This window comes from Neovison vison, chromosome 1, assembly GCF_020171115.1.
Source record: "Neovison vison isolate M4711 chromosome 1, ASM_NN_V1, whole genome shotgun sequence".
NCBI lineage: Eukaryota > Metazoa > Chordata > Mammalia > Carnivora > Mustelidae > Neogale > Neogale vison.
The window spans coordinates 149,448,857-149,460,949 of record NC_058091.1 but is presented as its reverse complement, the minus strand read 5'-3'; the positions used below and the strand labels follow the sequence as shown (position 1 = coordinate 149,460,949).

General features: G+C 50.9%; 3 non-coding genes across 3 annotated transcripts; all 3 read left to right on the top strand.

Moving 5' to 3' along the window:
- The first annotated feature begins 3,408 nt into the window (after positions 1–3,408).
- TRNAA-AGC lies at positions 3,409–3,480 on the top strand. Its single transcript has one exon. It is a non-coding gene; the product is annotated as a tRNA-Ala (tRNA).
- A 4,955-nt stretch (positions 3,481–8,435) lies between these two features.
- Positions 8,436–8,507, top strand: TRNAA-AGC. Its single transcript has one exon. It is a non-coding gene; the product is annotated as a tRNA-Ala (tRNA).
- A 1,179-nt stretch (positions 8,508–9,686) lies between these two features.
- Positions 9,687–9,758, top strand: TRNAA-AGC. Its single transcript has one exon. It is a non-coding gene; the product is annotated as a tRNA-Ala (tRNA).
- Positions 9,759–12,093: the final 2,335 nt, after the last annotated feature.

Here is a 12,093-nt window from a genome sequence, read left to right as displayed (position 1 = left end):
AAGCAGATTATTAAGGAAGCCTGTAAATGTTCGAGGTTGGGAAACAGAAACAAGGACAACCAGTCACAGCCAATGAGGCATTCTAGACACTCGAATAACTACCCTTCTTTGCCTCTGCGGGTTTTGCGTCTAGCCTGTCCCCCAGCCTTGGGGGTGGGGGACAGCATGACACTAGCTGATCTGAATCAGTTTTTGCTCAAATAAACTCTTAACATGCTTCAGTTTCTCTTTCACTGGGTCTAAAAGTAGAGTTTTAGGATAAAAAAAGCTCTTCTGAAAAGTTGAAAATGTTGGTTTAAAAAACCATAAATTTAATTTGGCTGCTTTCTCAGTTTTTGTATGTTTCTCAGTTGTATGTTTCAGTGGGAGAATCTTAAGAATTTTATCAGAGTTTTAGTTTTGTTTCGGTGGGGAGGGATTATGTTAAACTGGGATAGAAAAGACTCAGCCACCAAACAACTTCCTGGGTAAACTTTTCCTCAGAACTGAAAAGTCTGGAAGAACTTGTCCTTGCCCTTAGGAGCGGGTCTGGAGAATGTTGTGGGCGCCACCAAATGGCCATGTTGGGAACACCCAAGTCATTTGCTGTGCATGACCGTTTTGAGGGGGCCAGTAACTGTCCTAGTAGACTGTTGTTTGTGATTATATCCTTCTGGATTCTCAAAATCACATGGAGACACGGTTTTTCTGACACCGAGAACAGGTGTCTAGGATATTTTCTTCAGCTTCAAAAGGTCTAATTTTAGGATAGGCTTCAATATCCCTATTGACCTTTTTTCAGATGTTGATTTCCCCTCTAATAAATCATTAACATTTTCCAATTTTTTGAAGTAGGCTCAACGCCCAGCATGGAGCCCAACACAAGGCTTGAACTCATGACCCTGGATCAGGACCTGAGCTGAGCTGAGTCAGACTCTCAACAACGGAACCCCTCAGGTACCCCTCTAATTTTTCTTTTTTCTGAATGCAAAGCCCATGCTTTTATTTTTATTGTTTTTAAGATTTTATTTATTTTTTGACAGAGAGACAGAGCAAGAGAGGGAACAGAAGCATGAGAGTAGAAGAGGGAAAAGCAGATAAGGTCACTCTATTTCTAAACAAGGTTACAAAGACCCTATTTCTAAATAAGGTCATGTATTTCTAAATAGGGACCTTTAAATAAGGTTACATCAATGAAGCCAAGTGGATGTGAATTTTTGGAGGACACCATTCAACCCATTACAATAGCAAATTATGTTGTTTTTTGTTAAATGTTTTTTAGAATCTGTAGAGGTGATCATGTATGTTTTTTCTCCTTTTCTCTATCAACATGATGGTTGATGGTCTATATTCATGTTGTTAAAGATAAGCCAGAGCTGGATAGGAGCTAAAGCAGGAAAAACAGATTTCGTTCAGGAATACTGTAATAGGGGAAAGGAACTTCAATATGTAACTGGGTCCAATTCCAAATATAGTATTTGAAAAGTGGGAATTTATAGCCGAGAGTGGGGTGAGGGTCCATTGGTGGGGAGATAATTATTAAGAAGGAGCATCAGGCAGAAGGGTGGGTTCTGGCTATGTGGAGGTCAGAGGATTCTTGCTGGAAGCCGGCCAAGGTGATCCTACATCATCTGGGGGTGGGGGCAGAGGATGAGGAGCCCAGGTAGATATTCAGGGTGATAAGATATGGAGAATGGGGGAATCTAACCCAACTAATCCAACCCAGTTAAGGATTTTTGCTAAAACTGAACCATGCAGAGATTAAATGGAAGTCCAGAAGTCGGGGGCCTCTTGGAAAGGAGAGTAGGGGACCCTGAGTAGCTCGGTGGAGAAGAGAATCTTTGGTGCTGTCTTTCTTAATAACAAGCAATCTCTGCATTTCTGGAATAACCCCCAGTCGGACGTCCCGGATTATGTGAAATAGGCCTGTAGTTTTAATTCTTGGTGCAAACTGAAAAAGTTTGTGATCAGTGTTATACTCACTGTATGTGATGAATAGGAAGTTTTTCTTCTTTTTCTCTGCCTTGAATAATCTAAGTAGCATCATGATTTTCTGATATTTTAGTTTGGTAGAATTAGCTTGTGAAAGTATTTTTGTCTGGAACCATTGTCGGGGGCGTGCCTATTCAACTATTTTCTCTTTTTCTAAAGCAATGGTCCGTTACTTCTGTCTCTACAAGGACCAGTTTGGATAAACTGTATTTACAAAATCCACTTCCTCTAAGTTTTCAAATCATTTTAGTAGAGCTATGATGTTTCTTAGGATTTTCTAAAAAGCTCTTTTGTTTTGATAGTTACGTTCTCCAGTCAGTTCAATGTTATGTATTTGCAGTATTGTCCCCCCTAATTAGGTTAGCTAGAGGTTTGTCTATTTTGTTGCCTTTTCAGATGCCTAGTTTTTTGTTTTTTGTTTTACTAGTTCCACTTCTTTTATTTATTTATTTATTTATTTATTTTTATTTTTTATAGACATATATTTTTATCCCCAGGGGTACAGGTCTGTGAATACTAGTTCCACTTCTTAAAACTCATTCTTTTCTGCGTTTGTCTCTAGCGGCCTTTCATTCTATTGGTTTATTTTGGTTCCTCTGGTTACTTTTGTTGTTCACTTTCTAAGGTCTTAGCTGGGTATTTGGTTCACGTATTCCTCACTGGCTCTCACTGGCCAAGCCCTGGGGAACCATATTAGGCTATTCTGTCTTTGGCCTAAGTGGGCGGCTTGTCCGTGCCTGCTGCAGCGAGCTGGGGCTGCGGGGAGGGCACGGCGCGCGAGTGCCCCGCAGTCCCACGCAGGTGTGGGTGACAGGTGTGACAGGTGTGGGTGACAGGTGTGGTGACAGGTGTGGGTGACAGGTGTGACAGGTGTGGGTGACAGGTGTGGGTGACAGGTGTGACAGGTGTGGTGACAGGTGTGGGTGACATGTGTGGTGACAGGTGTGGTGACAGGTATGACAGGTGTGGGTGACGGGTGTGGGTGACAGGTGTGGGTGACAGGTGTGGTGACAGGTGTGGTGACAGGTGTGGGAACCCGGCCCGGGGGCGGGGTCCGCGCCGGTCCTCGCGCGCCTTGCTCCGGGGCTCGGCGGAGCGCGCATTCTGTCCGTGTCCCGCCCGGTGCCCGTGGCCTTCCCGCAGCCCGGGAAGCGGGAAAGGAGAGCAGGGAGGCCCGAGAGAAACCTGGTGCCCGGCTTGGGGGGAAGTTGAGGGGCGGGGGTGAGCGGAGAGGCGCCCACCGAGCGGAGAGATCCGGATACCCCCGGGCTCCGCTCGGGGACGTGGTCTCTCTTCTGTCGGCGACGGGGACGCGCCGCTGCACCGGAGGCTTCAGACAGCGCGGGAGGAAGTCGGGGCCGGGGGCAGCCCCGGGTGGGACCCGCCGAAGTGCCCGCGCGCCCCTTTACTAGACTCTGGGCGCAACGGCTCCCGCGCGGGGGTGTAGCTCAGTGGTAGAGCGCGTGCTTAGCATGCACGAGGCCCCGGGTTCAATCCCCGGCACCTCCACTTTTGCTCCCGGCGGCCGGTCTCGGAGCTGCGGCGTCCGCGAGCCTCGGGCTGGGCCACGCCGAGGGGCTGCGCGGGGACGGGGGGCGCGCGGGGCTGTCGCGTTGGCCGCGTGTTGCACGATCGTTCGTGGAGCCGCGAGGGACGGCAAGGACGGGCGGCGGGAGCCGCGAACCCTGGTCCTAGGCCGGGGCTCTCCGGCCGCGGTCGCTCCGCCGGGGGCGTCTGCTCCGGCTCCGGGACCGCGTCCGGCCGGCTCGTCCCGCTCCCGCCCGAGCATGCGCCTCGCTGCGGCCGTAGGGGGCGCCGAGCTGGTGCTCCCCGCGCAGAGGCTCTCGCCGGGGCGGGCGGACGCGGGTAGGCCGCCCTGGGAGCCGGGGGCAGAGCGGGCGCCGGCCCGGCCCAGACCCTCGGCTCCAGACCCTGCGGCCTGCGCCGCTCTTCGCCCCGAGCCTCCGAGAAGCACCGGTGAGGGTGCCGGTGCGGGTGCCGGTGCGGGTGCCGGTCCGGGTGCGGGTGCCGGTGCGGGTGCCGGTTCGGGTGCCGGTGCCGGTGCGGCTCAGGACGCTGCATCTGATGCGTCTGTAGTTTCACTTTTTCCTGTTTCCGATTGGAAACGTAGGAAAAGTAATTGCAAAAATGTCCTTCTACGGTTGGGTCACTTCTGTGTCCTAGTGACTGACCTCTCTCCATGGTAATATAGTATTTATTACTATTTTCCGAATCAACACACACAATTGAATTTGATATGAAGTTCCTTTTTATTTTTAATAAAAACGTGCAAGTTTTGAAATCAAGACTGTACCAACTTCCGATATGCACCTTTTTGTGAGGAGCTTCTAGTAATGGAACTGGTATCTAGGTTTCTGCAGGAGCAATTTAGGGGTTAATTACGCGATGACACGGGCAAGTCTCACAGCTGTGTTTTCACACATCCAACAGCCTAGATAACATTCCCCATCTCCCCAACACTTACACACTCACACACTCACACACACAAGCACACGCAAGAGCTCGCAGACCTCTGTGGACACCATTGCCCTAGCACTGGATCCCAGAGAGAACCGGCCCGTCTGGCTCCTCCTATCGATGCCACCGGCCCTTGAGCCGACCAAGAGAGACACTCTGCCAAGTGCATAAGGTCCTATGAAGTTTAAGAGACTCAATGATGTACTTACTAATACGGCAAAGACATAAGATGAATAAAGAAGAGAGAACACCTACTAGGAGACTGGCACCTGGAAATGAGTCTTTGGGGTGTTCCACGGAAGTTTCTAGGCCATGGTGCTAACCAGTGTGAGTCCTAGGGGTCGAGACCGGCCTGGGAAGAAGAGTTCTTGGGCTTCGGTTTCCAGGGCCATCAATAAATGAGTTCCTGTACACTTGCAGTCCTCACTCTCTAGGACACCTGTGCCTCGCGGTTATGCCCACGCCCAAGCACTGCGGTCTGGGCGTTGGGTGGGGCTCACTGTGCTGCATCGGGGCGGACCCTATCGATGGATATGTTGAATGTGACACGCCCCAAACCACCCCCATCTCCTCCTCTCCGTGCCCTCTCCATCCCCCGCAACGGTGATGAGAACAAGCCTCTCTTTTCTGCTTTTCTGCTGGGGAGAACCGCAGGATCTCTTCCTCCAGTCTCCCTCTCTTTCCGGCTCTGGAGACCGGTGGGGAGGCAGCTCTCCCCGCCCCGCGTCTAGCTACCCACTAACTTCCTTTCAGAATTGCACGTTTCTTTCCATCCCTGAATCTGCCGTTGGTTCTCGCCGCAGGCGCGATTGTCCTGGAAGATCCCCGACCCTCCTCAGCTGCTCCAGGCTGTGAGAGCTCAGAGGAGCCTCCGGTTCAGAGTCGCTGACCCTACTGCTTCCCTGGGGCTTCCCATCAGACTCTTGCCCTTAACGTTCCTGTGGAGCCAACAGCAAAAGCAACAAGAGCTGTCCCCTGGAAAGGCCGGCCCGATTTCCCACGAATGTTTTCAATATTGTGTGCTCCCTTTCAGGCTTCGTTTGCTGAAGGATCAGTCTCCCCCACAGCTCCGGGGCTCTTGGTCCGGAAGGAGTCACTCTGTCCACCTGCTGCAGATGAGCACAAGCCCTCGGGACAGGGATGGGGCGGGGGGGGGGGGCGAATGCAGGGAGGCCGTCCTTGCCAGCAGAGAGCTGGTGTAGCCCAGTGGGAGAGCACGTGCTCCGCAGGTGTGGGGCCTGGGCTCACCCAGGCACTGCAGCCGCTGCTGCCTGGTCCTTAAAGGATGCCGAGGGCACCACCCTCCTTTCTTGCTTCCCTTGCTCACTCGTTGCCTGCTCACTGGAAAAGCACCTGCTTGACTGACCCAAGACGATCGTTTTGACTCTACCCTGTTTAGACCCCAGGAGCGTCAGAGCCACTCAGGGCGGCAGCAGACCAGAGTTCACGCGGTCTCTTGCTTTCCTGCCGCAGGTGCAGCGCATTGACCCCCGGCGGCCGGGGGCCCCCCGCCTGCCTCAGCCCCAGGGTCACACTGTCCCCTCCCCTGCGCGTGGGAGACCTCCCTCTGCATCTCTCTTGGGAGGACGCCTGTACAAACAGTGGACCCACCGCACTATCCAAAGCGAGGGCCCCACTTCAAGACCCCAACTGTTAGCACACCTGCAAGGACATTCCTTCCGTGTAAGGGACACAGGGGCCAGCGCCTGACACCTGCTATCTTGGGAGCCTTTGTTCAGCCTAGGATTCCCTAAACTCGAAACAGCAAGTGGGCACCACACCAAAAACCTGTCATGTCGGCCTCTATTTTCCACTACAATTGAGAGAAGGAAAAACGGAGAAGGGAAGAAGGAAAAGAAGAGGTCTGTAGTTTCCTTTCTTTCTCGTGAAGTTTTTGGGAGGAGGAATCAAGTCTTCTGTCTGACTTTTCTACTCACCTCCTTCTCTATCACCAAAATGTTGGGCCAACAACAGCAGAGGACACTAGGTGATGGGGGGGGTGCTGCTGCCACAGAATGACAGCTGTTGAGGCCTGACTCTGCCAAATGTTAAAACAAACACAAAAAAACTGCCTTAAATCGCCCAGATAGTCTGCATGTGCGAACGGCTAATTCGTGCTCTACAGTTTCCTTTCCTTTCATCGCTCCCTTCTTGGATCATACCTTTTCTGAAACGTATACCCAGAAATGTCCGTTAACATCAAACATGCTACTGTGAAGAAATGGCAAAAAAGGAAAAAAAAAATTTTTGGTAGGTGTCACAATGGCAATTATGAGCTGTCCAGACAAGAAGCCAACGAGTTCCTTGAAGTCTAAGACATCCCACTGCGGGGAAAGAGCCGTTACTCCCTCTATTGCGCCTTGTCCGTACTTCTGCTCTGCATTTTCCAGGCGTTCCTCCAAATTCCTAGTGCCCTGAAGACCTCACTCAAGGGCTGTTAGGGCTTCAGTCCAAAGCTACCTGCCCCCGTCATCGTCATGGAGCATAGAGAGGAGGAGTGCATGAGCTCCCATCATTGCTGTTTCTCCCCCACCACGGGAGCCCCCTCTGCTTCCCAGCTCTGAGAAAGAAATTCAGTCTCTTTCCGATGTCCTTCGTGTGAAAGGGAAACAGAGCAACACACCTGCTAAATTCTACTACTATAAATAGGCAAGACTGCATCTTTGTCTCTGCTTAGCAATATTTTAAATAGGGAGGGAACCACCTGAGAAGCACATACTGTCCCAAGGTCAGGACAAAGGTCACCCCTCTCCCTCAACCAACAAATCAATGTATCATCTACTTACATACCTACCTACCTAGAGACATCATTATTTTTCTATACTATTTGAGAACCATTTCCGGACATTATATCTTTTTGTTCACAATCTTTTTATTGCAGATTTCCACCATTATCTTTTTATTATACATGGCAGCGTATTTCTTAAGAGCAAGGACATTTCCTTACCACGGCACAGATTTCAAATTCAGAAAATTTAACACTGGTAAAATAATATTATCTAGTATATAGTCTACAATAACTTGAATTTTACTAACAAAATCGTTTATAGAAATTTCTGTCCCAAACTAGGGTCCATTCCAGCGCACGTATGAATTTAGTTACTCTTTAGTCTTTTTTAATCTAGAATGGTTTCTCAAGCTTCTAGTTTGTTTGTTTGTTTTAGATTTAATTTATTTATTTGACAGAGAGAGATCACAAGTAGGCAGAGAGGCAGGCAGAGAGAGGAGGAAGCAGGCTCCCCATTGAGCAGAGAGCCTGATGAGGAGCTTGATCCCAGGACCCCAGACTTGGAGATCATGACCTGAGCTGAGGGCAGAGGCTCAACCTGCTGAGCCACCCAGGCACTCCTCAGGCTTCTCATTTTTTCATGAGATCGACATGTTTCTGAACAGCGCGTGTCTGTGATTTTGTAGAATGTTCTCCAATTTATGTTGTGATTAGACTGAGGGTGTGAATATTTGGGAGGAATATCGCAGAAATGGTGTTTCCCTCCATTACACCAGAGGGCATGGGATGCCATTCCTCCGTGTAATTAATAAGTAACTTATAAGGAAAAACTCTGAGACTGTATAAAATCCTGATCCTCATCAAAATTTTACCTGTGTTTTTAGCACTGATTTATCAATTTTGCCTGAATCTATCATTGTTCTGATGGCTGCCAAGGGGTGATTTTCTAACTTATTTTTACTTCTACTATTACACATGCCGCCACAAGGAAGTTTTCCCTTCCTCCATATTTATTTAAGTATCCAGGGGTTATAATCACATGTCATTATTCATGCTCAAAGCATGTCCAGTTTGACCAGTGAGAAGAGGCCCTTCAGGTTGGCTTCTGGGTCCTTCCGAACTGTCCGCATCATTTTTAAGCACCGACATTCTAGCACAGAAAGATGCTTTAGGTCCATCTTGTTCATCCCCAGGGAAACTCCAGACAACTGTGGTCAGGAGAGGGTGGTCCAGGGTCCTCCAGGGCCCAGCAGAAGTGGGGGGTGTAGCTCAGTGGTAGAGCGCATGCTTAGCATGCATGAGGCCCTGGGTTCGATCCCCAGCACCTCCAGTTTTGCTTTCCCTTCTCACCTCTGCTGCTGCCCCAAATAGCTCTCGTCCAGCTTGACTTGTTCTGGCTGCGGCTGTTCTTTCTTGACCTCTCTGGGGCACAAGAGGTAGTTTTGCTCGTTCCCTGAAGTTCGTTGTTCATTCTGCTCTTCGCCCAGTCTGTATGAGCGCGCTCGGCCACGAGCGTGTGGGCCCCCATCAGCAGGCCACAGACACAGCAGCGATGTGAGTTCCAGTCCTAGAGTCAGTGATTTCTAAAAGTATCTCTGGTTCCTTTTAGTGGGGCATGGTATTTACAAGTCAAGATATTGGGTAGCGTTGGTATAATTTCTTCTAGGTCCTGTTAGCAGACAAATCTAGGGGAAGGTGGCAGCTTTATATGTGTATGATTCCACACTGACGCCTCGAATTCCCACCCTGAGCCAACCAGCCTATTCCTTCCTTCCTTCCTTCTCTAACAGAGAGGGTCTCGATTTCCAACACCAAATATGTATTCATTTTTCCAATCACACAAAAATAAATTCACTCACATACACACAAATGAAAACAGTCACACAAAATATCAGAATTGTCACACCCCTAAACACTACAAACAAAACAAAACAAAATAAAACCCCACTCCGTAGGGTCAAGGTGTTTGCCTTTCCCCCGTCTTCACCATGAAGACAAACACTGTGTGAAACGTTTACCTGGATCTGTTCTTTCTTTCAATGTGGTTATGTTCCGTTTGGTTTGTTTCTGTTTGTGTTCAGTTTTTGAGTATTTGTACACACACACTCTTGGGTCGGTGTAAATTTTTTTGATCATGTAAAACATTAATATATCCAAGAGTTAAAAGAATGCTAAAGGTAATACTCAGAAAAGCTGCGAGAGGATGTTGTCCCGAGATGCACGCGGCCGTGGGCTGGCCTGCGCTCCGGGCGGTACGTGGGACATGGGTCAAGAAGCCTCCCCGAGGCGGGCTGGCCCTGAGCTGACCGCAAATGAGGAAGCCGCCTTTTCCTACCGCTGACGTCCTTTCTCCTGCAGTAGCCGAGCCGCAGAAAGGATGAAGTGTAGGGAGTTTAGAAATAACGGAACCGAATGTCTAGTGGTTCTGCTTTGATGACTTAGTCCTGAGACCAAGACAACTGTGGTCAGGAGAGGGTGGTTCAAGGTCCTCCAGAGCCCAGCAGAAGTGGGGGGTGTAGCTCAGTGGTAGAGCGCATGCTTAGCATGCATGAGGCCCTGGGTTCGATCCCCAGCACCTCCAGTTTTGCTTTCCCTTCTCACCTCTGCTGCTGCCCCAAATAGCTCTCGTCCAGCTTGACTTGTCCTGGCTGCGGCTGTTCTTTCCTGGCCTCTCTGGGGCACAAGAGGTAGTTTTGCTCGTTCCCTGAAGTTCGTTGTTCATTCTGCTCTTTACTAGGGCCATGAGCGCGTAGAGAATTCAGACAGACACAGCAGGGTCATGAGCGCGAACAGGAAGTCGGGAGGGAAAGGACCCTCTCCCAATGACAAGAGCACAGCTAGCGGGAGACAAGGTTGGCTCCCTGGGGCTCGGGTTCTGCCTTTCATTGACAGCTGTTTGCGGTGGGGGGGGGAAACGCATTACGTGGGGTGGACCCTTCTTGCAAGCAGGATTTGGGGGGTTTTCCTCCTCACCAGCTCAGGGGGTTCGGGTTGTGGTGCCGCCCTCTTGGGCCTGCCTGGTGGGGTCCTCCTCCTCTCGGATGCTGCCAGGATGGGCCTCTGACCTTCCCCACAGCTGCCATGGCCTCCTCCTTGCTGGGCTCCGGGCCTCCCACGAGAGCCTCACTGCCTCCAACAGTAGCAAGCAGTTCAGTTTCCGCACAGTTTCCTGTTGTGCCGAATCCAAAAGCATCTGGGAATGTGGGCCTGTGCGGCCTCATGGACAGGCCGTCGGATTCTGCATCCGGGTACGCTCTCACATTCGCTCATGGCGTTATGATTCTTCTGTCCCTTTCTGACCCAGCCTGCAGAGGCTCCGAAGCTTTCCCTGAACTACCCTCAGCTCTGGGGCCACACTGCCGGATATGACAAGTGAAGATAAGACAGCCGTCACCTCCGCTGAAATCTGGTGGAGAGAAATGTCCTTCCTGGGTGTTGTACAGGTGCTTCTGGGCTGAAGTGGTGACCACCATTTCAGTGGACACTGGTGGACACTGACCACAGGTGCCACGATTAGGCTGGGGGGCGGCGCATCTCTCTGCTTCCCTGTAAAGAAGGAGCGCTTCTCCTCCCCCGCACCATAAGTCTTTTCAACCTCAACGCACTGATTCTCCAGGCACACCTTCCCTCCTGCCTCCCGATCAGAATTCTTGGCAGAGTTTCGGGGTCTGGTGTCACCACGCGTCAACAGAAGTCCACGGGGCACAGGGCAAGCATTTTTTTTAATTTATTTATTTTTTAGGGCAAGCATCTTAACACCGCCAGTCGAGTCTTACTTCAGTCACCAAAGAAGCGGTCAAGGTACTAAGCATCCAGACAGCAGAAAAGCAGGCTTCTCTCCACACAGAGAAGCCAAGGAAAGTGGGGATTTTCCACACTGCACCCCCACTCTGCCCCGGGAGCTCACATACCACACGTGCCCGGAGCGCCCCACCTGTCCCCACCCTCTGGTGACCGAGAATCATGAGGCTGTGAAGCCACCACAGCCCAGGACAAAATGGGCCAGACCCCCTGATGGGACCAGTCTGCCTCCCTGGAGAGAAGAGGAGCGCCCCTCTGGCCTCACCCCTGCAGGAAGCCAGGGAGAGATGGGCGCGCACCTTGGCCAGCCTCTCCTGCCCGCAGATTCTGTGCCTTATGAGGATGCTTTTCTTTGCCCTCCTCCCCTCCTTCCTCCCTGCACCAGGCGCCCCGCTGTGTGCCCCCAAAGACCTCCCTGCAGCCCAGCGCACCCCTAGGACCCCTAGGACTCACCGCACACTTCAATCTCTGCACCGACATTTCCCACATCGCTTTCTAGTTTCCCTCCTTCCCTAGGCTCCCAGTTCAGCTCTGCCCTGCACAGGCGGAGGCTTGGCCTGGCGGGGACGGACCCTCGGTAGATGAACGTTGTTTCCTGCGCTGGGGAGGAAGAATCTGGAAAACAGAGAAAATACTTTTGGAGAAGATCATCCAGAACCTCACATCCAAATTTACCTCCTACCAAATTTGGGCTAAAGTCCAAAAAGCCTTGACTAGACACAGGGATTTGAGAACCTGTCCAGAGAAACTCAGGGTTTCCTTAAAATTCACCCGAAGGGGGTCACTCCTGGTTGCCATTTCCTACCTCCAGAGAAAACCGTTCCTGAAATTCTGAAAACCTCTGAAACTGTTTCTACCTTATTTAACCAGAGGAGTCCAGAGTCCCTACACTGTCGGATCGTAAGAGTTTCCCAGGCTCACAGATGGACAAAACCGGTTTTCCCCCAACAGTGTGGAGACCACGGTTTGAAATGCGGTAACGAAGAGGCCGCGCTCTGGGTGGGGGGTGGGGAGGTTTTCAAGGACTTCCTTCTTTCTGGGCTTTTCTTGTTATTTAAACTGAGGCTTAAAGTAAAATGCTTAAGCCTTAACTACCGAGCTGGGTGGTTGGGACA